The sequence below is a fragment of the Pezoporus wallicus genome, unplaced genomic scaffold (assembly GCF_028554395.1).
Source record: "Pezoporus wallicus isolate ANWC-B61680 ecotype Strahan unplaced genomic scaffold, APGP_CSIRO_Pwel_v1 contig_3486, whole genome shotgun sequence".
Lineage (NCBI taxonomy): Eukaryota > Metazoa > Chordata > Aves > Psittaciformes > Psittacidae > Pezoporus > Pezoporus wallicus.
In genome coordinates, this window is record NW_026642292.1 from 6,398,666 (window position 1) to 6,425,450 (window position 26,785).

Sequence of the window (26,785 nt, forward strand, 5' to 3'; positions counted from 1 at the left end):
GGTATATTCAGTCCTTGGACTCTGCAATGCCTGATCACTGAGATGCACTTAGAAAATTCCCCAATAAAGTAAAAGTGAATAAAAGATGCAGGTCTATAATTCTGTATTGGATTTTCTAGTCAAACTGAAAAAGGAGTGGACAAAAGACATGGCAATTAAATAACAGATTTGCATTCACCTGTTTCAAGGGTGGATGCATGGCTATAAAAAAAGGATGGTAAATATTTCCTAGAGCAAAAGACTATGTTGTATTTATTTGGCTAAATACAGAGAGTAGCTATTAAGGGGTAACTTCATCACAGTCTGCAAGTATCTGTGTAGGAATCAAAAACGTAATAAAGACCTCTACAGTCTGCCAAGGAAAGGTACGACTAGCTCCAGCTGCTGGAATTTGGACCAAGGCAAATTCAAGCTTGAAATGAAGTATGATGCTTTTGTAGTAATGTTAATTAGTCACTGAAACACTGCTGAGGATAATGTTCTTTTGAGCTATAAAAGCAAGTTTAACTGGGAATATACTCAGGTCGCTTTTGGATGAGCCATACAACAGCTCTGAGCTATGCAGGCAGGATTTCATGATGTAAGTCCTGGTACAACAACCAGGGCCATTCTCAACACAAGCCTTCTTTTCACGTGGCACATTATAGAAGCACACAGGGGTATGATGCAGCTGCACACGTTTAACTACTTCACTCCATGTTTAATAGATCCATACAATATAAACCAGAACCCTGTCTCTGAGGGTTCCTTCTACATGGGGGAGAAAACCTAAACAAAGTGCCTCTCTAAAACCTTCTCTGTAGTACTGTGCCATATGGTGAACATGGTTATGCAAGTAATTTGCAAACAAGCATAAATGGCACATACTGTGCTGAATTCTGTCAACACGAATCTGGTCATTTCCTCACTACTGATATTATGGTGGGAGTCTATTACAGACCACCCAACCAGGATGAAGAGGCAGGCAAAATATTCTATAGGGTATTTCTGGGAGCTGAGAGAAGGCTTACAACTGCTAGCCCTTGTTCTTGTGGGGAGCTTCAACTTACCAGATATCTGCTGGAAATACAATACAGGACAGCAGAGCGGACACAATCTAGGTGGTTCCTGGAGTGTGTGGATGTTAACTTTCTGACACAGCTGGTGAGACAGCCATCTAGGGAAGGCATCCCACTGGGCCTGTTGTTTGCAGACAGAGGAAGATTTGTGTGTGATGTGATGGTTGGAGGCCGTCTTGGGCAGAGCAATCACAGAATGGTAGTTTTCGATTCCTGAAGTAAGGAGGGGTCAGAACTGCACCCTGGACTTCCAGAGGGCAGACTTTGGCCTGTTTAGGAGCCTGGTTGACACAGTCCCTTGGGAGGCAGTCCTGAAGGGTAGAGGGGTCCAGGAATTCTGGACCTTCTCCAAGAAGGAAATCTTAAAGGTGCAGAGGCAGGCTGTCCCCATGTGCAGAAAGACGAGCCTGCGGGGAAGATGACGGGCCTGGCTGAACAGAGAGCTTTGGCTGGAACTCAGGAGGGGGAAAAGGAGAGTTGATGACCTTTGGAAGAAGGGGCAGGCAATGCAGGAGGACTACAAGGATGTCATGAGGTCATGCAGGGAGAAATTTAGGAGGGTCAAAGCCCAACTGAAGGTATTTTAAAGATGTATAAATGTGGTAGGGACATGTTTTAGTAGTAGACTCAGCAGTGCTACATTAACAGTTGGACTCGATCTTAAGAGTCTTTTCCAACCTAAACAATTCCATGATTCTATGCTTTTGGAGGACACTTGTAGAAATGCTGATGCTTGGGTACTAAATTTAATAGTACTTCTAGAAACCACTAAAAAGGAATCCAAGCAGTGGTCACGGCACAAGTACCTATGTGGCCTGTGCCCTGCACAGACTAAGCCTAGATCTGCTCCCAGTGGGAGGCAGGGGAGGGAATGTGGGTGCAAACATCTCTGCATGCCATAGCTTGAAGGGCCAGGGGCTGCTCCTGTCCTTGAAGAGTCCTTCACATCCAAAGAAAGTCAGTCTGTAACACTTGAAAATCTACTCTTTCATAATTAAAAAGACCAAAATGATTTATTGCTTGGCAGACAATTACAGTTTAAGCAAATTGAACACCAGAAGGTGCTTCTGCTAGGATTTCACCATTATCTGATATTTTCCAATGTCTGCAGATTTGATGATGTGGTTGAGTTAAATTAGTTTTGAAATTACTGACCTGTTCATTACACAGGTAGTAATTTACATCCCCTGCTAATTCACAGAGGCCAAGCTATCTCTCACTTTCAATTTCTCAATAATATGGAATCAAGCCAAAGCTAACTTTGCCTTCTGATCCTTATTCCACATCTTACCAGTCCTGGAAATAGTTATTCCTGAAACTATCAAGCACTTATTTTGGAGGCTAACATCCTATTTTTCTTAATAATTTTTCTATTGAAAAGTCTATTCATACTTTTGGACGCTGCACTTTAAACAATAGGATATAGGTGCATCTTTAATATGAGAATGTTATTTCTTTCTGGGCACCTGAAAAGCTGATTTGTTTCTGCACATATGTCTATAGGTCTCACTGCATGAAAAAGTGAGTAACTCCAAAATTACTATAATCATGTCATAACAAATACCTTAAGAATCTTGTGCACATCACCACTATCAATGAGAATCACTCATTCCTTTCAGTAGAATTGGATAAGACTTAAAGTAGCCTCTGTTTTTTGGGGTAACAAATTGATGCTTTTAAAAATTTTCCTTTCACATACAGATATTAGTACATCCTAACTCAAAAAAGCCCCAACACAAGCTGTACCATCCCATTTAGTAATGACAATAAGGATTTCTGATGTGGTGATTTGTAATGCCTGGATTTGTAGTAGATTAGATTCCATTGTAGGGGACATGCTTACCTCTTTTGTTAGAGTCTTCAGCTATTTCTTGCCAGAGTGCCTTAATAAATTTTTGTGTCCTTCACAGTCTTAATAATTTTACTTTAAATATCCATGTTGTTCCCACAGAAATGATGAAGTGTCATATTAGGCCACTTTATATCCCACATTATTCTGTAACACCATATCCACAACTCTTAATTCTTAAGTTAGTATAATATTTACACATTACTGCAAGAAATCTCCCCAAATGCTAAAGCAATGGTAAGAGCAAAACTCTATTCAGTGGCAGACAAATAGATCAGATGTTGAGGTCAGGTATTATGAGCACACTATTGTAAGCACTTTCCAAGGAGGGAGACAGAAACTGCCCAGGTGACACAAAGGGTGAGTGGAAATGAAATCAATAGCTCCTCTGTCCTGTCATAATCATCCAGTTGGCTATAAATCACCAGCTAAATAGAACGTACAAAGAGTTACTTTAAAAAGAGCTTAAAGATTTTTTTTTTCATACCATTACTCTCTTTATCCATAAATTAGGTATTTGACATGTACATGTTCTTCCAGCATATTCAAGAATTAGTTATCCTTTCAGTTATACTTGACCCGAAGGAGAGAAGTAAAATCTCTTTCATCATCCAGCTTGAGGCTGCAGATAACAAGAGTCAGAGGAGAAAAAACCAAGATGGCTCATACTATAACACCTCCAGTTACTGTATCTAATAAGTATTATTACACCTGCACCAAATAGGGGATATGAAAATGAGATTAAAAAGCACCCTTTAAAATTTAAGAACACTAAAGTAACCCTGAAGATTTGCAAAAGGTGAATTTCCGTATTATTTATGGCACTCTACAAGTTGTCAGTAGTCCTAGCGATGGGAATACTTACATAATTGTCTGGGAAATACATGTCTCTTTTCTAATTTTCTGAAAACTAAAGGAATAAATAATCAAATATCATTAGAAAATTCAAACTAAACACTGGTATTAATTTTAAAATTTCTAACCACAGTGAAAGATGCTCTGCTTTTACTGGGTAAAGTGTAGAAGCAACATACAATGGTTTGACATTTTAAAATAAATATTTTCAGAGAAAAATCCTAAAAATATCTCCTTCTTATATTTACAGGTCCAATTCAATCCTAGATAACCACTAAAACATAAATTCCAATTGCAATCTGGTTACAATGCACACCAAGCACAAAAGCCTTCTAATGATCTTTGATTAGTTCTTTATTAAATTCATCAAGGAAGCAAAGAAAATTTAATAATCTTCACCATTTGTCATCTTTCTGATTACAGTTTTGATTAGAACTTTCAGCTTTTATTTTCTTCTTTTCTAGTTATTGCTATTACTGTGATAGTGCTTCTTTCCTCTAGTTTAAGAAGAATGAGATAGGGCAAATGAAACAAATTTGTAATTCCAGATATGTATTTAACTAGGTGTGCTCATGCCCTGAAAAAGGCTAGCTAAGAATATGAGATCTTAAAAATGCAAAATAGCCCTTGACGGAATATCTCCACATGCATAACATAAACCAGTCTCAGGTCAATAATAACTTACTTAACTAATCAGATACCTTAAAAAAACCCTACACACAGATTTATGTAGAGAAAAAAAAAAAAAGAGGAATTTTCATTTTTTAATAACATTCACAGATTTATTCTACTATTTTAATATTCAGTGTTCTGATTCACTTAATTAATTAAAAAGATGTGTTACTCTGCATTGCTGATATTATTATCATAAGAAAATGTAAAGAAACATCTAAATAGATGAAACAATTCTCACAATACCATACAATGTGTCAGTCAAAAATGTGTGTGTTTCAGTCTCTGCTACAAAAGCCTGATTCTTCTATATTCATGATGCAAAGACTGCCCTGTCACCAGGCTGTGGGGGGCAGGCCCTGATTCACTCAGAAGAGCTAAGGGAGTTGCAGCTTTCTTATTTGCAAGGATTACTGCAAAAAACCTGCAGCAGCAAGCACTGTTTTCATCAGCATGCAAAGGACACATTAAACAGTCACTGGGTAAAATCCTCAGACAGTCCTGAGCCAAGGAATGAAATCTGGACTCTCATCTTTAGCAGGTGGACATTCCAAGCACTGGGCTGAAGAGTTGTCCTGTCTCTCTGTTCCTTCCTCCCAGTCCCAGGGAACCTTTAGATCTTCCTACAGAACTGAAGGCCTCAGGAAAAGACAGAAAGTTTGCACTGTCCCCTACCCCTTGTATGGACTGATAACTCTGAATGTCAGAAGCCTGTGCTTGGATTCCCTTAGGCAGAGGACAGACCTGAGTCCAGGCTGTGGATTGTAATGCCTGTCTGTATGAGGCTTTTTCTGATAACTGTAAGAAAAAAAGGAGTAAAAAGGACACCAGCCTTGTTCCAAGGTAATTGCACACAGAACCTGTGTGCTTGGACTTTACAATAAAGCATGGCATGGATTCAGAATTTCACACCAGGGGACGTTGGAGCAGTAGCAGAGAAAAAAATCTTTCTTGGTACTGCAAACTCTTTGCTCCTGCTGAAAACCAGAAATTCAGCAATACACTCATATGCAAACTAAGGCAAAACTGAAATAATTGCAGATGAACATCTCAAGTCCATGAGGTTCACAAATTCACATCATGACCTCTCTCAGCCAGGACACTTCCTGGCTCTTCATGGTCACCAGAAGACTGTTCCGTCACAGCCACTTCTGTAGTACTACTGCTGACTTGTAGTTTGGGGAAGGTGTTTGCAATTACCTTGTCCATTCCTTGGAGCAATATGCTTCAGAGTTGCCTCAGGACCACAATCTTAAGGCTCACCACAACCAGAAATGGGGCATCAGCCACCTTGAAACCACTGTTAATACAAACAAATTTATTTATTTACTTATAAATTCCAAAATTGACAATACAAAGATCTGTAAAAGTGCAGCAGGTAGCAAGGAAGTTAGAAATGCACTTATTCCACTTTTCCCATCTCCATGACCCCACCAAAAAGACAGTTCTCTTTCTCTGGCTTATAAGTGGTGTGGACTTAACCACTCTGGTTCACGGGCATATTTCCTATCATTGCAGTACCCATATGAGAAAAGGCCCTTCTCTGCAAGAGGGACACCTTTTATAGCTACCCCTTGAATTGTGCTTGGGGTTTCTTCAAAATTCAGATCTGCCTTTTTCACCCATCAACTCAATGGGTGCTTACAATATTGTCATCCAAACTGTTCTCTGATAAACTACTGTCCCTTTGGAAAGCAAGGTAAAAATATCTTCTGTGCTTGGGGAAAATGTTAGAAATACAACAAATAACCTATTAAAGGATGAAACTCTCATTCCTACCAAGAGAAGGGCTCTGCACAAATACCTGAAGCCTTCATGTATACTGAGCCTCATATTCCAGGCAGACTGATCTTTGCCAGCCTGCAGGGCTAGCCACCTCTTCACCAACCAACCTTCTGCTCGATACATGGGCAGACACTGTGCTCATGAGTGGGAAGCATTGTTTAACTGGAATACCCACAGGAGATTTTTCAAGGGTACACAGCTACTGTCAGCTAAAGGGCCTCTCTTTTAGTGCAGGCAAAGGGACTCCATCTGAAAGCTAAAGGGAGAACATCTCCACTTCCAAATTCCCAGGGACGCATATGATCCATATGTTTTTATCAGCTATTTACAATATAGGGATTTCAATCTTTCTGATTGTTACTAATGTACCCTTTTCTCTCAAGAGTCTACTTACTAGTTTTGCCTGGTTTTATCTTCTCTAAATTATTAAGCTAAAAGTTTCTCATTACAAAATAGCCTTGCCCTAAGAAGCAATATGTATTTAAGTGTATGTGAAAACCTGAACTTATATTATAAAAAAGTATAGGTCTGTCTTTTTGTTTGGATCTTTTTTTCTGGGTTTCAGGACAGTTTTTAATGTTGTGTCATTACAGGAACTGTTCCATGAAAACAAAGTACTTACTGTGATGTTTACGATTTGCCTTATTGCATTTCCACTGAATGTTAAGCTCTGTATTTTTCAAATCTTTGCATTTCTGAGTACATAAAGGAGCACTTTCCCTAGCTAATTGAAGCCCTTTTTCTTCCTCACAGGATGTCTACAGTCTGTTAAATGGTCCAAATAATTGTGTGATGTTGCAAATGCAAGACATTATATTGGAGCTTCCCCTTGTGCATAGCGATGTATTTGTCTTGTGGCTCAAGAGGCAACAGTCATTTGTTTATGTCATGTTTGGCTTAATAGTAGTAGCAAGGGGAAAAATGAGGAAAAGGAGTAGAAATAAGAAAGGAATTTAACATTAGTGTTTACAGTAAAATCAGTAGATTGTCTTCACTGCTGAAGATTCATCATGTGAAGTCATTAGGATATTAAAGGCTACATTTTAAGAATAAAACCTTTTAGTCAGCACAACAAAAGATCGTATTTGTAGCAGAGAAGTTGCAGAGAGCCAGAAATGGTAAAACCTACAGGTGAATTGAGAGCATCATTGCGAAGAAGTCAAAGTTTTATACCTCCTAACTGCTCTTTATTAGAAAATGATTTATTCAACATAAAATAGGTTTTCAAAATGATGATGGGATTAATCAACTTGTTAGGAGAGAAAGTATTGAAATAACTTCATGGTTGGCATAGCTAGTTGTCGGATCAGCTCTCCCTTTCATAGGCACTTGTTATAACAGGCAGGGGGCTAACCCTCTCAGACATGGAGCTAATCAGTCCTTGAAAGTCACTTCATCCAGTGGAGTGGAATAATGTACTCTAATGTCGTTTGTCCACCTCTACCATTTGGAGCAATGTTATTTAGATTGTCCATTTTTGCCTCATCAGCTTCCATTTCAAAGAATTACAATTTTTTTGATGGTTTCTTTTATCAGAGCGTCAGGTTAAATATATTGTTTCTTACTATCCACTTTATAGCTGGCATTGTTAAGACCAGTTTGTGAATATATAGTAAGATAAAGAAAAAGCAGCTGCATACTATGGAAACATACATATAGTAAGATAAAGAAAAAGCAGCTGCATACTTGGAAAGGCTATTCTTTAAGCTTGATTAAGTTTTCACAAAAAAGTCTGGACAAGAAGTAAGATCACAATTAATGACCAAGAACAATATTTCCAGCAAACAGTTAATCAACCTGCTGAACTGCAGGGTCCATTTACAATTGCCATGAGGATGCCAGTTTCTTTCTGGATGCACGTGCCTGCCCACCCTACACAAACAGATGTTCTTTGTCTCATTTTGCAATATTTGTTGCTGTCCTCCCCACCATGACAAGCTGCTTTCCCCGCCTGCAAGAATTGGTTCTTTTCCTGTGTCTGGGCTGAGCCTAATTGAACATGAATAGGTTCTCTGGCCCCAAACAAGATCACTGAACTTGGAGAAGACAAAAGCTGGGGGACAAGGATAATATAATAAACTTTTGTCCACCACTGGCTTTTCATTGCTGTCAGGGGTATCAGCAAATAAAATGATCACAAGGAAAGGTGTTTTGTAAAAGAGGTATCTCTTTCTCCAAACCCTTGGATATTCCCTCTTTGGAAATTCACCAGATTTTTATATCTTGTATAATTTATAAGACCAATCTTATTGGTACGTTAGGGCTTTGGTACTAGGTGTTACTGAACCTTTTAAAATAGCTTCACAATATAAGCACTCCTTAGTCAAAAATACCGGTTTTCTTCTAATATGCTCAGACTTTTTACCAGTGAACTTTGTAATAACAAGAAGAAGTAGAAATTGTGTCTAGCAAATCTTTCTTCTAGCTGAACTTTCCTGAATGCTTTATTACTCAATTAACCATGATTTATATTAATCAGAAATCCAGGAAATTAATAAAAGTAGGACTGGACTAAACAGTGTTGACAATCTGATTATGTTATACACAGACTTCAACTATTCACTGAAATCCCCTTAGAGTGATAACCCTACTCATTGATTACAATTATTTCATTTATTTGGCGAATGTGTTTTACTCTTGCTCTAATGCTATTATTTTAAGCGATTTTTTTCTCCTGTCTGGAGTAGGCTGGTATCAAGGGAACAGGAATCTTTTGAAATTTGTTCGTGGAAATGCATTAATAAACCAAGCATCCAGATGTATTCCTTTTTGCAACACAGTAACAGCTGGGAAGAGTGTGGGTCCTGCTGCCATGCAGAGAGGAATATTGATGCCATCAGGATGTTTTCCAGGGAGTGGCTGTTCACACTGGTTAGGCCATCGGGCAGCATAGGCCTTGCTCAGTTAGCTTTATCTTTTGTCAGTGTCACTACTCTTGTTTGCAATCACAGCGCATAATATACTCATTTCCTGACCAAACAGCTGAAGCAGAAAGCAGGCTAATCTGGAAGCAATGACAATTCATTATATTCATTTTTGTCTTTTGATTAAAGAAGGGTTTTTCTTTACCTCAAAAATGTCTGTCTTGTATGAAAAAAAAACAGGGAGCTTTACTTTAAGAAAATAAATCAAATAAAAAGCTATTCCCCTCAACATTTCTTGCAAAAGCAGAAACACTCCACGGACTTCTTATAGCTGAAACTAATTTGGTTTATATTGTGACATTTAAGCCATTTAATTTCATGATATTCATCACAGTATATATAATACATACCCAACAGTATCTATACCACAAGGTCTGATAAAGCTTCCTGCTCTCCCAGCCAGGTAAGCATAAGGAAATGTCATCACACTACAGCGAAGTGCAAATGGGGAGCAGGGAGAGAAAGAAAGGTCCCAGGTCACACTTGCTGCTTTCCTCTGGGAATGGTTCCTGGTACCCTTAGTTTGAATAGAGAACTGAGTTGTATTTCTTCCTAACCTTCTCCATCTAGTTACAAATGGTGTTACTTGAAAGGCTAAGTCAAGTCTTTTGCACTACAATGACAGTAATAATGAATAATGGTACTTATGTGTAGTAAATTAGGCCCTTGCTGATAAACGTGTTTTTTACCCAGATGCTTACTTTTTTGAATTTCATAATAAATCAGAAATAATCTGCATGGCACAGGACAAAAAAATAACTCAAGCAAATAAGTAACTGCAGTGTTCAGCAGAAGTTATTGGGTAATAATAATTTTAATTAAACATACCTAAATAAAACAGAATTATGAAGATGAATTAATCCAAATAGTCTTCACCACAAATCACAATGATGAAAAAGAGATCTGCAGATAATGAAATGTGTTGTGTTCAAATATGCCAGATGAACACAGAATTATTTAGGTACAGTTAGTGTTTTTTGTTTATGCTTTTGTTACAATCTTGTCAGATTTTCTTTTTGTGTCATGACTCTTGACTGCTACTTTTCTCCATTATTATATGCGTTTCCCCCACAAAAGTAACCCCTTTAAAGTCATTTTGCATATGAGTCCGAAAGCAACTGTTCATTGAATCACCTTACATGAAAGAACAAATTGATGCTTAATCATTTTATAGGAATAATTGGTGCTTCGAAGGAGTGCAAGGGACCTTTCTGCAACAGTCCTGTAAAACTTGTTTAAAAGCACTTACATTCAATAACTTGACAGTTTCTGCCTGAACATGTCAGGTGAGATACGACTTGACAAAAGTCAGTGAAGCTGTTAACTGAAGTAAATCCTGACTAATTTTGCTAAAAGCAAAATTAACTGCATTACATATAACTGATGTTAATAGTTGAAATCAGTTTAATGTTGTCTACAGAAAAATGGAGTTATCTTTTTCAAAATCCATATAGGCAACCTAAGACTTTGCTCCTCAGGGAGGAACATGGGCCAGGGCCCACTGACTACATTATTCTTCGGTGCTCTTCTACAGTACTTTCAACATCCCAGGTGAACAGCCACCACTCCACTTGCCATCTTTGCTTACGACTGTCAAATCTCTCCAGTATCATAGAATCATAGACTCATCCTATGACTACCCATCCTAAATTTAAGAGCACTGTATTTCAAATCCTAGTACAATTATGGGTAGCTACATGTTGCATTACCTACTGAGATATGTATTTAGTGCTGAAGTTGGGGAAATCTGGCTGTTAATATTTCTCTGCTGTCAAACATTACACTGCAATTGAAGCAATGTTTCTGAAAGACCAGTTCAATACATTAGCTCTCAAATATGAAAAAATACACTTTCATCATTGAAATTATTCACTTAAAGCAGCACTTCAGCAAAACATCGTCCACACTGACCTTGTAATTATATCGCATCTAGTGTGTACTGATTTACATACTGTGTGCTTTTTCACCTGTAATTGAGGCTATTAAGCAGAATGCAGAGGCTGAGCCCCACCCTCTGTATCTACCAGATTACACAGAAGGTGTGAATTTAACAAAACACATGGTGGGGATGCTGCTGCTGAAGCTACACTATGAGAGCTCATCAGTGATCAGAGTACTGCTCCTCCTGCCTGGAAGATGCAGAGATGCTGCGATTCCCAGTGTAAATCAAAAACACTGCTTAGCAAAAATCATCCTGGGATAAACTAATCTGGAAAAAATAGAGGGACACAGTGTCTCATTTTTAGAATTAGATTAAAATTGTAATTTTAGATTAGATTTTTTCTTTTTCAATAATTTTAATAGCGCTGTTTGAATTACTGCTAGAACATATGGTATTTCTCTGCCTGAATGAGGAACTTCCTTAGAAAAATGCTGAATTTTAAATAACTAAATCCCTTTCAGATTTAAACAATTATTTGACCACAAACATTTCAGAATCTAGGAATTAACATGTCAGGTTTCTCTTGTTACTGAAAATACCAACAAATCAAAATCACCACTTTCATTCATACCAAAATACATTTAAATTTATTTTTTTTACAATACTTTGTGTGTTGTAAACTATTTGACCCTGGTTATTAATGTACTATGAGCTGAGAATGCTAATGATCTAATTTGCTTCTGAAAACATGGCAAATGTCTAAATCGGAAATGTTCCTAGAGGCCCAGGGGAAAGAGCAATAAAAGTAAAGCCATCTTGAGATCCTAATCTGGGATAGTATTTTACATTGTTCTTGCCATATAAAGTAATTATGGAATCAGCCATCAGAAGATGCTGAATTAGAGTCTGGATGGCACCAAAAATCACTGTCATGAAGGACGGGATAGGACATTTGCATGTGAAAGGATTGTGAACAGTATCTAAAAAGAATTGTGAAATTACTACCATATTTATTATTATAATTTTGTATCATCACAGTCTCATTTCAGCATGACCTGTAAGAATAGATTAAATTAATGTCATTTTCTCTTCTTGTTAACATCTTTATCACAAGAGCAAGCTGTCACAATTTTAGTGTCTAAAATAGTCTGTGAATTACAGGGGGCAGGAGCTGGACCATTTCCCCATTCTGTGCCTCTGTTGGCTCACCTCTCCTGGTTCTCTCTTCCTTCCCCACCACACGGAGTGACAATCAGCATAAAAGCTCTTTGTATCCAGCTCTCTGTAAGAAAAGAAGACAGCTTTCACTTTTTAAAATCTCAAGGTAAGTAAAAAATGTAGTAAAACAAAGCTGGATGAAAAGAGAACGGCAGGAAGAGGAGGTTTGAATGGAGGCAAGGATTAGAAAGGATTGTACAAGAAAATTAAAACAAGTATTTACATAAATGATTTATGTACATACATACACATGGTTAGAATGCGCACTGTCAAAATAATTGCTTTTATACCTGTAACCACCGAGTCCTGCCAGATGATTTGACAATATGAGAAAGATCTCTCCCTAGGACTTCACTGGTATTTTACAGTACAAGTATTTTGGACCTTAAAAAGACCAAGACTGTTACATGAAAATAATTTGGCCTTTGGAAATGCTGTCTTTTTATGTAACTGGACTATTTAAAAATAGATGTTATGGTGTTATGTTTTGTCTTCTCTCTCCCTTCTTCCTTTTTCTTCATTAATTTAAAAAAAAAAAAGGACAGGAAAGGAAAGATCTAAACATCACCCAGGAATTTCCCAAGTGAAATTTTGAGACATTTTCTTGAGTATTTTCAAAGAAATGCAAAAATCTTTCATTTAGGTACCTGTTGAACAAAGGTTTCAGAACTTTGAAACTTGTCGGTCCCTCCTTTCTCAAACATTTTGTTTGGCTGGTTTTAAGGTACTGTTATTCAATACATGAATATCCTATGAGATGAGCTGTTCCTAATTCAACATTGGTAATTATTGTCTGAGCTCCTGTAGTCCACTTGTACCTACAGAAATGAGCATACGTCTCAGGCACAAGTTACATGAACTGTCTTGTTATTTTTTAGGAAAGTAAGAAGTGGTTGAAGGAAATAAAGTAATGGGGTTTGAATATCAGGTAAAAGAATGCTGCAGCCTTGCCCTACTGAGTTGTGAATAAATATTACACTTATTTAAAGGTGTCAGATCACAATGTTCAGTGGGTATTTAAAAAAAAACGCAAACATTGATAAACAGGGACAGTAGCTATGTACTGTTCTCTGAATAACATCAGGTCACTTTTGTACCTTTTAGTAGGGAAAAAAACAAAGATACATAGTTTGGGGAGTTTTTTAATAACTTAGACTCATAACTACCCATGGTACTTACAACATCAGGCACAAGCACGTCCCTTCAGAGTTGAAAGACCCATCTGTGATATCTCCAGGCTCCCGGTGTGAAGGTGCAATGTGACCTCTTTTCTCCATCCCTATTACCCATGGAGCAAAAGGGACCTCCAGTCATGGAGGGAAGCCTTGGGGCTTTTTTAAGCTAAATGTTGCCTAGCCAAGATGAGGGACTGGATGTGCGGGTACTTCACCTCAGCTTCAAATTCATTCTACAGACCCCTGGGATTGTCTGTAATGGTTCTATGCTGTATGATCGTGTAAATGTTTCACCACGGATCAGATATCAGCGCTGCTGTCATGTTATCATTATTTCTTATCGAAAGTGATATAAAAATCCAGAGCCATAAAAATAGCATTTGGAACATGATGGTTTCCAAATTAGAGCTGGCTATTGTGGAAATTTAGGTAAGATACAGATAACATCCATTCTCTTCCCTCCAGCCAGCTGAGCTCTGTCCTCTGATGCTCCAGGACATACTCCTTTGGGCTCAACAACAGGGCTATGTGCTCTGCTGAGTTCCAGACAAGCAAAAGGATGTAGGAAGTTTTCCAGAGAAAACCGTAATTCCAGCAACAATCATAATTTCACCACTGCCTGGAAAAGGCAAAAAAATGTAACTATTCCAGAGGAAATATTGTCAAAGCAGAAAAAAACTGGTGCTGCAGGAGCACTCTATTTGACCACACAAAATACTTGTGCATATGTGCTTTGTTGAAAGCCTTGGCCAAACTGGTGTCAGGATGCCTCTGACAATAAAAAACTGTGCTGAAATGCTCATGGACCTGGGAGATGCACAGAATAAGTAGCAGCATGAGATGCACCATACTATTTAAATCTTCTCAACATGAAAGGCTTTTGGAAGACCCCAAGTCTATTCCTTTTATTTCTACTCCTCTTGATAATCAAGAGTAAGGTGAAACCAACGGCTTACACAGGCAAACAAATTGTTCTAACTACTACTGAATGGATATGGGAAGTTTGGTGCCTTCTTCACCTAAACATGGTTTTCAGTGGTGGCAATCCAGAAGCTCTGCCTGCTTGACCATTCATCTGACAGCTCCCTAACCTCTATCTGCCAAGCTATCTGGGTTAAAAAGACTATTGCAACCTAATACCAAGACGCAGCTGGAAAACAAAGCTGACAGAACTGGGGGTACTGCAAAGAATTAATTTTGGACAACCTGCTGTTCCAGCTCAGTAGCAAATAAAGCAGTTTGCAGCATTATTTACATGCATAATTCACGAGGGTGTTTCTTAGAGAAAAGTAAAACCAAACCCTTGTGGAGTTCCAAAATAATCTCTACCTTCTCTTTGATATGCTTAATAGGTTGACAGACCATTTGTATTGGGGATTTTTTGGTCTAAGTCTATCCAAAGGGTAAAACTACTTACCAGTTTCCAAAAGGATTAGGAGAATAAGGCATAATTTGATGTAGGTCATGTTGTTGTCAAATGATGGCTTTTTAACATGGTGTATTTATATACTACTAATACCAGTTTCCATTGTATGTAAAGGATGATTACTTATTTAATGAAGAGACTTCACTGGAACAGAGTTTTGTCACAAGATAATGGTCTCATGCTGTTAACTAAATGGGAAGGCATTTACTGTAAAATATATAGACTCTAATTTATGAGATTAGCTTGTGCCAAAGGAAGGGAAGATCCAGCAATGGGATGTGGGCAAATGTAAGAAAATATAAGAAAAAAATAGTTGCTTGTCCATAACAGCAAAAATGGTAGCACACACAAAAAGACTACATTGTTGTATCTTTATCCCACAATACTTGTACATGTCAAAACCTGATGATATCAATGCAAATTATATGCATTTGTAGGAAAAAAAATAAATCACTTAACAGTGATTTTCACAGAATTGCAGGATTCAGCCCTTCTGCCCTTGAAGACTGGATAAATAAAAAACCCCAGTATTTTCTCTGAGTTTCTATGCTTCTTGGCTCAGGTACCCTCCATATCTTCACTCAGCACGCGTTTAGGCAGTGCTCCTAACTCCCCTTTAAGTTCCTCTACGTCTATTACCAATATAAATTCATTTACACATAGGAGCTTCCTAATATTCTTGAATGTGGAGCTAATGTACAGCTATAAACCCGAAGTGTTAATCAGGGCTAGTGAGACAAAAGATCTTCCTAAGGGGAAATTGTCAGTTACATAATCAGAATACATTAAAATCTAGTAGACTGCCTGTTTTTAACAAAAAAGAGCAAAATGAAGGGCTGAATTTGTAGCCAGCAGACAAAGCTCCCTTAAAAAAAACCTATTAATGATTTCTGCAAGGTTAGATCAAGGGTGGTGAAATGAGAATTGACCAAACACAAGAGCAATTCCCAGATAAATAAAAAGCCAGATATTCTTTTCTTCACTGACAACAGAAAATGAACATAGAAGACAAGAAGGGTTGATCACTGATGCCAAAAATGTACTTTCCATTCTCTGAGCTTTCTAAAGTCTCTTCTTTTATCCATTTTCTATTTTTCATCATATTGCCATTCTCCTTTTTTTTGTCAATGACCTTTCTTCAGTCCAACTCAGCTTCTGCCTAATGACCTCAAGAGGCCTTCTTCACAGGCTGGAAAGCTTTAGATTTAAGATCCCCCTCCTTCATTAGAGTGAAAAGTGAACAGCCTCTATGTGCTGGGTGTTAATGAATGTGAAGAAAGATTTTTTTTGTATGTGTTTTACACATTATGTTCTTGACTCCTTGAGGTGCTACAATAAATTGCTGCGCTTCATTTACAAGGAGTGATAACAGAAGCAGAATGAGGATCTGGCGGCAAATTACTTCTCAGTTCACCCTGGGTCAGACTGCTGGGGCTAATGAGAAGAGGTGCTCTAATTTTAAACTCCTCCTCGACCAAGCTATTCTTGCATTAATGTTCACTGCTATAAATTGTAAAGTCAAATGAAGGAGCACTGTTGAAAATTAACCAGTATTTTTGTCCTTTGAGTACCCAATAGAACATATTTTGGCTTCTAAGCCTGGTGGTTATCAAAGGCAGCACAGCTACACCATCCGCTCCTGCCTCACCACAGCAGGATGCTCCCCGCACACACACACCACTGTTTCTGCCTTTTCTTTACATGATAGGAAGAAATGGTACAGGTTTCCACCTAGATTATAATTTAACCCAAAGAAGAAGGTGTTTAAAACCAGCCTTCTTGTGTCTCTTTAACAGGACACTGCACAAAGACATTAAAAGTCGTGCAGAATTACTCCGTCCATTTAATGCTGCTGCATGTTTAATGAATTGTAATTGTGTATATGGAAAGACCTTGTAAATCACTGACCCATTTAGGTCTATGAGCACTTTGTTGCTATAAGCCCAAAGCAGGATTTGAGTAGTTAATGAGAAACTAATGCAACACCTGCTTCTCTCATGAAATATCTTCCTAAACCTGTATTTTGCCAATTCAACAAAACCAAATGCAATGCAAATTAAAAGAGGGGGAAAAAAAAAAACAACAACAAAACAAACCAAAAGAAACAAACAAATAAAACTCCAAAAACAAAATCATAGCTGAGGGTTCATACTAGGAGAGTTACTCGTTTTTGAAGAATACAGTTCCGAATTCTCATCCCTGGATTTTTTATTGATAACTTGGCACTGACTACAATGACATTAATATATTTAAAACATATATCAAGGACATGGCATTCATTTGTTGTGTGATGTGTCTGTCCTGGTACATTCTTCCATGAAATTGCTACATAACATACAAATTAACCACACTACCCTACTCTAATCATTGTAATCAGTTATGTTTTCATGTGTACATTACTAATATATAAGGTTGTTGTAGTTCTTGTGTGTGGTTTAATTGCTTGTTTTTGCATATCTTGTGTGATTGATGATGTTCTAGAAATCTTTTCCCCGAAAGGAGACTTTCTAAATTACTTTGTTTAGATGCTAATGATTGTATTTCATTAGTGGCCCTCTCATCCAGAATCATCTTTAAATGAATGAATATGCCATAATTAAAAATCTGAATTATGAATTACTTTGAAAGGAGACAACATTGTCCCGATTTCCCACTGCGACTCAGTGTTATTTCAATTATGTAAATATGTTTAATCATTCCCCTTTTGTTTTTCTAATTATTTAATATTAATGTTGCTTTACCCCTTTATTGCTACAAGAAGGGATATGGCATCTTAAATGAGAGTACTTAGACAAGTGATACACAGATGACTAGATTCAAGCAGACATTTACCAGAATGCATAACCCATTTCAAAAACAAACATGCTATTAACATTCATACTAATATAGCAACACTAGCAGTAATTGCACTTCATGCATGTTTTGTCTTTATAAACCTAATGTATTCACAATGTACAATCTCCAATCAATTTTCTTATCAAACTTAAAATCCATTTGTATAACTTTAAATTCTCTTGAAGTGCAGATTTTAAGTAATGAGATTTCTCTGCCCTGAAAATTTGCAGGCTGCACTTTTTCAATAGTTTTAAAAACAGATATAAATTATAAAGCATCTGGACATAAGATCTTATTTTGTACCAATACAGCCAATTCTATTTCATAGGACCAGCAAGCAAATTATTTCCTGAGTCTGCAGCATGAAAAAGTTAATGTTCCTGGAAATTCATGCCAAATACAGCACTTTTACTGAAATTCACAAAATCAAAGCACTGTGAAATTAATATCAGTAAAGCTACTTACATCATAAATTCACATAAGGGGTTACAAATGCTATGTAACTGATAATGGGAATTAATTATAAAATATTTATACATTATGGAAATGTTACATGAGCATTTAACTAAACATAATTATAATTTAAATGTAATAATTTGACAATTACTTTAAAATATCCTGAAGTAGAATTCCTAGAACTACAATCTCATTCAGAAACCCCAGTTCAAAGCATTATTTAATACATATTTGTTTGTAAATAATCTGAAACATTAACATAAGAGATGATAGAAAGAAATGTAAGTTTTATTCCCATACTCTTTAAAGACTACTTCAGCCATGTGAAAAAGTGGGGACCTGATAGTGGAAGCTAATGCATGTCTTTCAGTTCTTGTCAATCAGCAACAGACATAAAATTTGCTTAATATAAAAATCCCTGTATGTTTAATCATAGGTTTTACATTTTTCTGACCACTAGGGTCAGAAAGGGTAATGAAATGTGCAGAGTATTATCAGTAAAAACATACTGCCACTTCCAGTTTGATTTTATTACTCTCTGCTTTGCAGTTTTTGCTGACAGAATACTTCCAATTAACATTGCTGCTCTTGCAGCCTCTGAATTGCACTTGGATGATTTAATACAAATGAAAACAAAAAAATGCTAATGGCATGTTCTTGCTTGGATTCTTATTTAGAAAAGTTTTCATAGGCAAAAGGAGGATGGCTATTTTTTATTGATGTCTCAGTGTTGATGCAGTTTTATTCAGCACATCACTCTTGCCATCAGTATTAAGGTGCTGCCTGAAAGCGGATTTGTGCATTTTGTCAAACACATCTGGCCATTTCAGCAAGTTCTGTTACAGCATGCATTTTTGTGTAGATTCATTTTTTTTGTCAGTAATATCTTTCACAGTCTTCTTTAGTGGTACTGACATTTTCAACCAAAAAATGACGCAAGGTTCAGCTGCAATTTCCATTCTATTACTGTTTTATGTGTGTGAACAAGACACTTAAGTTCTGTAACTGATTTAGAAAAACTAATGGAAACAATCCCTTGGTATTCTTCATATCAGTTCCAGTGAACTACCACTTTTTTGAGAGAAGATATTTTCCCAAACAACTTTGAACAAAAGTCAAGAAGAGAAGAGAAGAGAAGAGAAGAGAAGAGAAGAGAAGAGAAGAGAAGAGAAGAGAGAAGAGAAAGAGAAGAGAAGAGAAGGAAAGAGAAGAGAAGAGAAGAGAAGAGAAGAGAAGAGAAGAGAAGAGAAGAGAAGAGAAGAGAAGAGAAGAGAAGAGAAGATAATCCAAACTTCTATGGGCTGGTGTGTTAAAAATGAAGAAAGAAAACAGCAAGGAAGCTGAGGCCTGGAAGCCCCCATTTTATATGTTAAATTTTTCACAAGACAGTTTAATTACAAAAATTAGGAATGGTAATTGCTATATATAGATGTAAAGTGTCTCTCTTGGCCCAACACAGAGGATGAAACCCCCCAGCCAAATCCCAAACTATAATGCCACTCTCTGTTCTCAGGATTCTTAAATATGCAAATAGTTTTTCCACTTAAGATCTCACAGACACAGATCTGGTCAAAGCAAATTACCCAAACAGTTTGCACTCATCAGAGAGGAAAAGAGATGATAAGGCAGATAAAACCAATGAATGTAGACATTTTGAACAAAAGCCTGCCATTTTACAGAGGAGATTATTTTGTACTCTAATTCTCCAGTTATATAGGTAGCAGAAACTTATTTTCATATTATAAGATAATGTGAGGTGAAATGGCAGATAAAACCTGGCTTCACTGAAGTGAATTACAAGATTTTCATTGACATGAATACAGCTATTTTTTTCCAGTGGGTTTACACAATGCGTCATTTTTTTCAGTGTTTTTTGTAAAAATACTAGCTTTTTTAACAGAATTCTTTAACATTGTTTTATCAGTTGCAATTCAATTTTCTCATATTCATTTTGTGAATAAGATGTTCCCCTTTATTTACATTTTAATTAAGATGGGCATAATGAATGGAATTATCATGTAGAATGTTACCTTGTGAAATGTTAAATAGGACTGAGACTGTAATAAAACACAAAGGTACATAAAATCTTACTCTTGATATAAATGCTTATAACCTCATCACATAGGTGTCCCCAAAAGCATAATCTGTTATTTTATTACAGCCATATCCTTATAAATCTCTCATTGCTCAACATCAGGACCAGGCTTATGACAGAACCTAGACTCTAATAACTTCAGGTGTTAAACTCCAAAACTGTAATTAAAAATTATCCCTGCTCAGCAGCTGATACTGAGGGCACCTCACTGATTTGGGGGCCCCTGCATAACAAAAAACCTTTCTGAATGTACAGTTCCTCTGTACATCTTAGCTCTGCACAGTGGGTGTTGAACACTCACTTCTGTCCACCTGAGTAGGAACGATGGTGTCACAATGTTCTGGTTCAGGTGGTACAAACCACCACTTACCACACAGTGGTAGGACCATTTTTAGCAGCTCCATGAGTGCCACCCTACAATAAGAATGATGACACAGGGTTGGTTAACTGGGTGAGTTTAAGCAAACTTTCCAACATGTCTGAGGACAAATATTCATATTATGAACAACAATGTAAATAATTAGTGAAACTATGAATAAAACTGGTTGTTACAAAAATGAGGAAGATTAAGCAGTAAGACCATGAAGTAACATGATTAATACAATATACAGAAGGTGAAAAGCAGGTTGCAATTAGTGTTCTGGTTATGCTTCAGCCTTCTGGATTTATGCAGAGACTATCACTGACCCATCTGAAAAAAGAAACCCAATAAAAAAAACCACATTAAATTCCTCGTCCTCCCTGTAGCAAACAGAAAGAATAACTGATCATCCCCCTCTTCATTACTATCTGTGACATATCAAAAAACCTGTGTCTTGTTCCCTTTTGTGTTTCCCTTCATTTTTTGCATTAACTGATCCAGACATGTTGTGCTTTCCACAGTTTAGCAGATAAAAATCACAGATAAAATGATTTTTTTATCATTCTTGTGGTCTCCCTTTCCAGTGACCTGCTCTGTTCTGGAAGTACCATGGCCAAAGATGGACACAGCACCCAACAGGAGTATCCATTTCTCACATCCATGACCTGACACTCCCACTAACACTTCTTAGAATGAACTTTGACTCTTTTTCTGCAAGGATTCCTCCAAACCCTTTCCAGTTCTACTGCTGTTTACAATCTTTCCCAAATGATCACCTCTGGGATCTCCTCTGATGCAATGGATAAAGCTAGTCTGACTCTTGGAAATGGATTTTGCTCAAAGTCTTATGCTAACCATTAAGAAAAAAATGAGATATTTGTAATGTCTAGTTCATTTTAGAACAAACAAATCACTCCAGACCAGGAGTGACTGGTAGTGTCATTAGTAAAAAGTATCACCACTAGCAAAGCCCACTGTACAGGAAACAGTGTAAAAACTGAACTTCCTCACAGAGTTCTTTTCACCTCAATCTGAAATGCGAACTTATGCAAACTCAACATTAACAGGCATACAAGAGGTTTTAAGAGAATCAGGTTTTAATTGCTTACAGCCTTTTAATCAGTTGCATAGAATATAAAACCCATCAAAACAACAAAATCTTTAACCTGAACAACACAAAAGATGTAATTTAACTCCACCTGCCTCCCCAGAGCAAGTGCTTACACTACATCACCAAGATTGTTCTGGAGATGTCGTTGTAATAGCTGGAAATACTTCAAGAAGCAGCATCAGAAACAGCTTCAGCTTTATTTTCAAGAATAGAGCTAGAGGAAACACTTCATTAACCAAAGCAATCAATCAGAGAAAATTCCAGGGTCCCAGGCCACAGCAGAAGATGATTGCTGGGGTAAGGAAGGGGACCCTGGCCTGGTAAGGAGTGACTTCTCTGTGCTGTGTGATCTGGGCACAGACATGCTCACCTGACCCCTGGAGAGTGGGGTAAATGAGATCTCACTTATGCTAAGCTCCTGCCAGTCTGGTGAAGAAGGCAGAGGCTGAGCACCACATAGATACAGCCTTGCTGTGAGTTTAGAGGGATGAATGTCAGAAAAAGTAACTATTGTACATCTAAATTTGTCAGACTATTTCTGACTACAAGAAATGGCTACTGAGGTAGTCTGCCACTTTCAGGAACCGGAGAACCAGACTCAGACCACCCAAATGAATTCTAATTTTCCAGTTCAATGGCTGAACTGAAAACAGGTGGGAAATGGTTCCATTTTGTTTTTTTAAAAAACTTGCCTTTTGTAGTCTATTTTTAAAGCCACTTCCAGGTTCATCATCTTGTCTCTGAAATGAATTTCAAAATGAGACATCAAATTATTTACTTTTGAAAATACTGTAAGAATTTAAACTTCTTTTGCAACTTCGTTTTTGTCTAAATTCATCAGCAAATTTGACCTAATTTTATAGAAGGGTTTGTTTCCTACCCCATATGCTTCATTTTTGGCAAATGTTCACTGAAAAAAAATTCTGCCTGGCTGCAGTTCCCAGAAGGTGAGATGAGTTCGAAACAGATTTGGGAAGAAAGGATTTTGCAGGAGTGAAGACTGCTTAAAACTCTTCTGGATCTGATATCCAAAGATGTAACATATTAAAAAGTAGGGTTTTTTTTAGTCTTTTGAACTGTACAATACCTTTTAGTGAATTTCTAGAAATGTCTCAATTTTAAATCCAAAAGCCACTTCAAAATGGTAAGTGGCATTCTTTCTCAGAAAATACTGGAATATTTCAGCTTCTCCCCCTCAATTTTTTGGGGTCCAAAATTTTCACCAGATTTGACCCATTTATATTAGCACTGTGGTTGTTTCTCCTCAACTAAAGTGTCTTCTTGAACAATTTTGATGATCTAGTAAATGCTAATGGAAAAGACAACTGTATGCAGGATATCAGAAAAGGGGGCTTCTCAGAACTGTGATCTTCCTTACAACACTGCAGTCTTTAGTTTAAATGAACAGCAGCCTCATTTAAACAGACTGACCGGCTAGAGGTCAAAAGTCCAGCACAGAGAGTTTTGCACCAAACTAATACCGAGAAGAACAGGCCATCTCCCCATTTCCCTTTATTGTCTGCGCATCAAGCTTTAGGCTGCTGCTTTCTTGGATGCCAAGAATCCTGCATTTATTTCAGCACAGTGGACCACCTTCCAGCAAAAGCAGCAGGAGAACCCCATGTTTCTTAGTGGTTATGTCACTGTCCTAAAAGGTGGGAGCTGAGCATTTTCATCCTCAGCCTCAGGGTCATCTACATAATGCTCTGAACCATCAGCAGATTTTAAGACAACTCAGACATGAATTCATTTTTAGGTATTTCCATCAGATTTGAAACTCTTTGTTAACAGGTAATAAGGGCAACAGTCCCCACCCTCTGGAATGAATGTCAGTGTCTGTGTGTGAAGAAAAAAAGCCTTCTGCTTCCCTGGAATTCAGCTTTTGTTAATGCCGGACAACACTGACAGAATCCCTTTTCAACCTTCTGCATCAGCTTTAAACTTACAGATGTCTCTTTCCAATATGGTTAAAAGAGAAGTCAAATGACACAAACTGTATTTGGAAGAAAGGAAGGAATAGGAGAGAGATTAATAATAGCATCATGCCTACTGCTACTGTTGTTTTGGAGCTTTACTGGTGCCTCAGAAGATGCTTATGAAAAATTATGCTTTCTTTCCTGAAGGGCTTACAAACAAACAGGGAAGAATATACAAGGTGTATTGGGAAGGCCAGAGGTGAGGACCATTAGGATTTCAATATGTGGATTACACCTTGAAATGACCATCCTCAAGAAAGAGACAGATTGTTGTGGTTTAAACCCAGCCAGACAGCTCGTTCACTCACTCCCAGTGAGTGGTACCAGGCTGGAAGCAATCGAGACCTGTGTCCCCCCACCCCGGGGGCTCTCCCCTTCCATGCTCTGGAGGGATGGGGAGGAGAATCGAAAGAGTGCAACTCCCATGGGTTGAGACAAGAACAGTCCAGCAACCAATGTACAACACAAATCACCACCGCTACCACCAACGACAACAATGATAAGGGAAAATAACAAGGGAAGAGAATACAATACCACCCGCCGAAAAACGAGTCTGGAAGCCCCCGTGTCCTTCTGGGGAACTCTCAGTTAGTCCCCAGGGCATGACGTACTGTGGTATGGAATACCTCTTTGGCTAGCTTGGGTCAGGTGTCCTGTCTCTGCTTCCTCCCGGCCTTCTATGGTGGGACTACAGAACTGATGGACAGGGGTAGAGCAGTTGATGTCACCTACCTGGACTTGCGCAAAGCGTTCGACACTGTCCCACACGACATCCTTGTCTCTAAATTGGAGAGACATCAATTCGATGGATGGACCACTCAGTGGATAAAGAACTGGCTGGATGGCCGCACACAAAGAGTTGAGGTCAATGGCTCAATGTCTGTCTGGAGACCAGTAACGAGTGGTGTCCCTCAGGGATCGGTGTTGGGACCGGTCTTGTTCAACATCTTTGTTGCTGACATGGACAGTGGGATTGAGTGCGCCCTCAGCAAGTTTGCCGATGACACCAAGCTGTGTGGTTCAGTTGATACCCTGGAGGGAAGGAATGCCATCCAGAGGGACCTTGACACGCTTGTGAGGTGGGCTGATGCCAACCTCATGAAGTTTAACCATGCCAAGTGCAAGGTCCTACACCTGGTCGGAGCAATCCCAGGCACAGCTACAGGCTGGGCAGGGAAGAGATTCAGAGCAGCCCTGCGGAGAAGGACTTGGGGGTGTTTGATGAGAAAATGAACATGGGCCGGCAGTGTGCGCTTGCAGCCCAGAAAGCCAACCGTACCCTGGGCTGCATCAAAAGGAGCACGATCAGCAGGTCAAAGGAGGTGATCCCGCCCCTCTACTCTGCTCTTGTGAGACCTCATTTGGAGTATTGTGTGCAGTTCTGGTGTCCTCAACATAAAAAGGACATGGAACTGTTGGAACAAGTCCAGAGGAGGGTCATGAGGATGATCAGGGGACTGGAGCACCTCCCGTATGAAGATAGGCTGAGAAAGTTGGGGCTGTTCAGCCTGGAGAAGGCTGCATGGAGACCTCATAGCAGCCTTCCAGTATCTGAAGGGGGCCTATAGGGATGCTGGGGAGGGACTCTTCATTAGAGACTGTAGTGATAAGAAAAGGGGTAATGGGTTAAAACTTAAACAGGGGAAGTTTAGATTGGATATAAGAAGGAAATTCTTTCCTGTTAGGGTGGTGAGGCACTGGAATGGGTTGCCCAGGGAGGTTGTGAATGCTCCATCCCTGGCAGTGTTCAAGACCAGGTTGGATGAGGCCTTGGGTCATACGATTTAGCGTAAGGTGTCCCTGCCCACGGCAGGGGGGTTGGAACTAGATGATCTTAAGGTCCTTTCCAACCCTAACTATTCTATGATTCTATGATTCCCCTCCTCCCTGGCAGAGCATGAGCCTCACAAAGTCCTTGGTCAGGGCAAACATTACTTAGCAAGAACTGAAAATATCGGTGTTATCAGCACTGTTCCCAGGCTGAAAGTCAAAACAGCACTGCACCAGCTACCAAGAAGGAGAAAAATTGACTGCTACTGCTGAACCCAGGACATTATCCACCCCTCATTCCATACCATTCACGTCATGCTCAGATCCCACATTTTCAATATACTATTGTTCTCCCACATATATACATCCACATACACACACAGACTGAGAGAAAGAGATTATTTTCTTAGTGCATGGACCAATCCCTATAAAGCTGCTGAGTCCTTTCGGTCCATGATGTCAGGTTCCATCTCTTGTAACAATCTTTCAGGGCAGGAAAGGCTGTGTGCAGTATTAGATCGTTGCCTGCTGATGCTGATCGTTCCTTTACTGCAGAACTTGTCTGGTTCTATCAAAGCTCATTCTCTGTTGGGATGATGGACACAGGACACAGATTTTGTCCAAACTCAGCACAACTCATGTTAAATACTTTTTTTTTTTTTTTTCAAAGTTGAAACTCTGAAATACATCTGATTTGAAATGCCAAGAATTTTCAAATTTCTAATTGAAGGAAGATATCTCCACTGCCTTGAAAATCCATTACAAATGCCAAAAAAGTGCTTCCTAGTGCATCAATTCAACCTAAATTGGTTTGAACACATTGTTTTCTGAGAAAGACTATTCTGCAAAGACTTTTTTCTCATGGGGAGCAGGAGGAACATGCATCCCCAAAGTCAGGCAAGTCACAGGGAGATAGGCTGAGGGGAGATGTAGTCCTCCAGCAAGCAAATGCAATAAGAAGCTAGTGGGGACTTGAACATTTACTCCTACAGACAATTCATGCGGTGGAAATTTAGGTTTATATTTTATCAACATGAATGAGAACATTCTTCTTAGAGTCAAACCAACCTTTGTTAGACATTTAGTTAAATTAAAAACATCCACAAAGAAAGGATTTCTAATGAAAATCATTCATGTTGCAGAAAAGGTTTTTGTGCAGTTGACCATTCCAATGAAAAAGCCATATCTACACTCATCTTTCTGTTTTATTGTTTCCCCTTCTAATTGTAATAAGCCAACATTTAGGATTTGCAGAATAGTTTCTATTAGGTGGCAAAGCTTGTGATTTGAGTCAGATATTTCTTTGTTACAATTTTTTTTCCACACAAAGAATGTAC